Below are 5,022 nucleotides of genomic sequence, written 5' to 3'. Positions count from 1 at the left end.
TTGTTTTTCTTGAGTGCAAAAAATTCATTATCCATGGCTTTCAACCATTAGGAGAATTTAGATGCCTGTCTAAAAGTAGTTGGTTCGAGTTCAATGTAGGCATGAAATATGGCATTTCTAAAAGCAACACTTAACCTTTCATAGTTAAGGTATTTTACCAGAGGATGATTAGTTGAAGATTGACAAATGTAGTCTTTTAGATGGGCAGGAGGAAGAGTTTGTCAACCTACTTTTGTGATTGATGAATGTATAGTGGCCTCAGAAAGAGTATCAAGATCTTCTGTTGATGGATTTGTAGCAGGTGCAGTTGCTGTTGGTTTATCAACAAGTGTAGGTGCTTGTGTGATATCAGCAGAGGCATTGGTTGGTGTATTTTCATCAGAGGGTAGTGATTTTTGATGGATAATATCAGTAGTTTCTGGTATTGTTTGAGGAGTGGTGGCAGGTGGTGTTGGAGTATTAGAAGTTGTAAAGATCGCTTAGCTTTAATTTGTAAATTAGAAGATAATTAGGGTTTGATTATGAAACTTGTTTATTAAACTTGAATTATTTATTTATGATGATTTATTTGAATTCAGAATGCATTTAATATGTCAAATATAGAAATTTCGTAAATTTTGCATGTTTTGTGTCCAACAACATTGGAACGCGATGTTTGGCTATTAGAATCACATCTTAGTATTTTTAGTATAGCGGGACAATATAGTTAGACATTGGGAATGCTGGGAATAGTCGAGATTTTAGAGTTTTCCAAAATATCCCTAAGTGACCTTTTATGACTTTTAGTGTGGAAGGGCAAAATAGTCTTTCTGTCCATTTGGTGTTTGTCTTTTTGTGGGTTTATATTATGTTATTAATCTGATTTCGAATAATGTTTTAGGCTGATATTTACAATAAAACAAAACCATTTTTCTTTCATTAAATCATTTTTAAAAAATTAGAAAAAAGTAAGAAAAAAGGTCTCTCTTTCAACTATCTCTTTCTCTCTCTGGAAACCCCTAGACCAGCTAGGGTTTGCTGGTTTTTGTTGTTCAATTAGGGAATTTAGCAAGGTTGTAGTGAACCTAAGGCAAGGTAAAGTCTTTAAGCAACTCCCTCTTTAGCTTTCTTGAGTTTCAAGTTTGGAATTTTGCATGAATTTGTAGTTTTTGCTGCTGTTGTTGCTGTAGTTGTTTGTTATTGTTTCCTGAGGTTTAATTATGTTAGATTATGTTGAATTAAACATGATTTAGTGGCTGATAGTAAGTTTAGTCAAGTTTTGAGTTTTAGAACTCAAACTTGGAGCTTTAATGGTGTTTTTCAATTCTGAGCTTGGGTAGTTATTTTATTGCTTGGAAATAGTTTATTGGGGTATAATATGCAGCTTTGGAAAGTTTGGTTGAGTTTGGAATCGTTTTGGTGAAGCTTTGAATTTTTGTGGGTTTTCTGGGGAAAACCGGGTAACCGGTTTTACAAGTTAACCGATTTTTGCTGCTGGGATTCTCGAAAAATTTTAGCTTGTTGATTCGCGTTAGTTTCAGGTTTCTAGTTAGTTAATTCCCTGCTAGTTTAGGGTATTGCCATATTAAGTTGCAGTAGTTAAGGTTTTGGTTTAAACCTAAGTTCCAGTTGTGATTTACTGAGTCACTTATTCGTGTTGTTATCCATGTGATTTAGGAGCCTATAACTCGCCGAGTAGTTGTTCCACTCAGGTTGACCGGCACCCCAGAATTCGGAATTGAGGTAAGATTGGTATAATGTCATGCATATGTTATTACATGTTTAGCATACATGTTGTTGGTGCATGTTTGATTACATTGATAGGAGTAATAGTATACTTAGAGTTGTACAGATTACTGATAAATGTATGTTGGCTAAATACTGATCGATGTTGTCACATCAATATGCCTAGAGTATGACTAGCATATTGAGTATAGGCTGACATTATGGTCGATAGTATTGTCGTATGAACGTTCAAGACTCAGTACTGTGTGGGACACGGGGATTAGGGTTATGATTGGGTGTATGGGCGCCAGGCTATAACCCAGGATATTTGTATGTTTTACGTTATGCTTTTATTACTGAGTCTGTTGACTCACAGTGCTATTTTCATGTGTAGGTAAGGGCAAGGCTAAAGCTAAGGAGTCGTGAGAACGAGCAGGTGAAGATTGTACATGTCGGGTTGGTTAGGCCTGGAGCGTACGATCTTTGGGACATTAAGGTTTTTGCTGATTAGTCGCTAGGCGACAAAACTTTTATCTATGTGTATAGCAAACTTTTATAAATGTATTTTGTAACAGGATCTCGTAATCTTATATATGTATTACCTTAAGTTTGTTAATTAAATAAGAAAGTTTTAATTAATCACGTTGTTCATTAATCTCGTTGATTAGCAACGAGCTGCACAATACGTTTAAAATCACGTTAACATGTACAATCATCATCAGCAGTCAGCTTGTTTCACGGTTTAGTAAGCTTTTATTGCTTTAGTAGTTTATTTTTATAGTATGATCTAAGAAAAGCCTGTTAGGAAGCATGTTAGTCGCCTGATAGTAGAATAGGTACATGTTTTAATTTCCAAATAAGCGGCATTAGTAAGTTTTTCTTTGATCACGGTCTGACCAAACTAGCTCTTGGTTACGCAGGTTGTTCTAATTAGCATGGACGCCAGGCAAAACACCAGGAGCCAAGCCAATTCGGTTGGATCCAGCGGTGGTCAGGGAGCTCAGATTCCCCTTAATATCTGTGGCCGAGGTAGAGGTCCCAGGGGCAGGGCACGTGGCTGGGGTGATGTTAACCCGCCACAGGCTGCCCAAGCTGCTCAGGTTGCCCAAGATTGGGAAAATAGGTTTGCAGCAATGCAAGCCAGGATTAATGAAAAAGATGATGAGATTTGGCGATTGAGACAGTAGGGTGCTCCTACAGTGCCTGCTTCAGAAATACCAGTGGCACTGGCACCTGCCCCTGCTGTGCAAGCCAAACCTATGGTTATGGTGAACCGGATGGAACACCTGTATGAAAGGTTCCGTAAACAAGCACCTTCAGTTTTCCTGGGAGGTCCTAATGTCATGAAATTCAAGCAATGGCTAACAGTGATTACCAGAATCTTGAATTTTATGGGCATCACCGGCAATGATAGGGTGGCTTGTGCCACTTTCCAATTTCAAGAAGACGCACTAGTTTGGTGGGACATGGTGTCCATGATTCACGAAGTTACAACAATGACCTGGGAAAAGTTCCAGGAACTGTTCAATGCCAAATATTACAATGAGGCAATTAGAAGTGCTAAAAGAAAAGAATTAACCCAACTAACTAAGAAGGAGAACATGAGTGTTACTAAATACACGACTCAATTTGACCATTTGGCGAGGTTGGCCTCGGGAATTGTGCCAACTGATTTCAGCAAGAAAGAGAAATACCTGGATGGGTTGAATGCGAAGATCAGACACGACTTAATGATCACTACTTATGACAGCACCACCTATGCTGAGATGGTGGATAAGGCACTACGAGCCGAGGGCACAGTGGAGTGCACCTTAGAGTCTCGAGAGACTCCGGTTGCTAGCGGGGCTCCTACTCCTCCTACATCGGGCTTTAGTAGGGGAGGTAGTGTTGGGTTTTATGCCCTAAATAAAACGAGTTTCAATATAATCAGATTTACTTATTAATAAAGATCAAAAATAACATTTTATGTTGCATGGTTCACATGATTTATTTCATGATTATATGTATATAATGTATGAATTTTATTTAAGTCCAGAACATATAAATTGGTTAATGATTATAGTGTTGTCAGCACAGTAGAATATAATCTTAATTATATGTTCGAAAGTTTATTCTCTGATTTGTCAGTTCACTGGATTTAGACTGACATGATAATCAGCGATAGGTATTCTTACACCTTGGATAAGTGGTATGTCCTTTCCAGGGCATTGGCAAAGTTTACCAGTATCAGATGTATAGAGTATACATCGGAAGGGACCAATATTAAACTTTGATTAGATATATTAAAATTTACCGTAATATCTATTCAATTCAATATCACCCGTTGATCCCAGATCAAATTATCTTAATCCTGATATGGTTAGGTTCGATCTCAAGAGTATTATACACGTTCTTTGATTTGTTAGTTAAGCCTACTTTTAGGTCAGGGTGATACGTATATTTTGGGAACATGATAGTATAATTGAGTGGGAGCGCTAAGACAAAAATGGAGTCTATAACTTCTATAGGAATTTAGAAGTGAAACGATGATCTCCTTCGAGCTTGGCTAAACATAGATAAATGGTGGAGATCTCATTTCACTTCGCTGAAATATCATTTATACAGAGCTAAGTGTTTTAAGGACAAAATACATTGAAGGTGTAACAGTAATTTAGTGCCTATTCAATGTAGATCATCTATTAGAGGGTCGTTGATCAAATTAGGATTATAACAATGGATAACTAATAGCGTATCTATATCGTGGAACATATAGAACGTTCTATATGACTGAGAGTGCAATTCCAAGTTTTAAGTGTGGATTCAATAAGGAATTAATAAGTACTTGGTAAATTCGGTTCGACATATTGGAAGCTCGATTTATATAGGCCCATGGTCCCCATACTAGTTAAGACCATACTGCTTGTAAGACCCAGTTAATTGATTTTAGTTAATCAATTATAATTCTAAAGTTAGACTATGTCTAGTCTATGAATTTTCACTAAGCAAGGGCAAAATTATAAGAAAAGAGATTCTAGATTTTATTTGTTAATTAAGAGACTTTATATGTCTAATTAATAAACATATTAAATGACAATATTATTTAATAATTAATTTTTAGTTATTAAATAATTAGAATTGGCATTTAAATGGTTGAATTGGAAAATTGGCGTTTTTGAGAAAATGAGATGCAGAAATGATAAAACAGTAAAATTGCATAAGTGAGGCCCATTATCCAAAGCCCATGGCCGGCCACACTTAATGGATTTTATCATTTTTTTCCATTATTTTAATGCCAAATAATTCTAACTTAAACCTAGGTGGTTACCTATAAATAGATAG

This window comes from Cannabis sativa, chromosome 9 (genome assembly GCF_029168945.1).
Source record: "Cannabis sativa cultivar Pink pepper isolate KNU-18-1 chromosome 9, ASM2916894v1, whole genome shotgun sequence".
Taxonomy (NCBI): Eukaryota; Viridiplantae; Streptophyta; class Magnoliopsida; order Rosales; family Cannabaceae; genus Cannabis; species Cannabis sativa.
Note: the sequence above shows the minus strand (reverse complement) of the source record.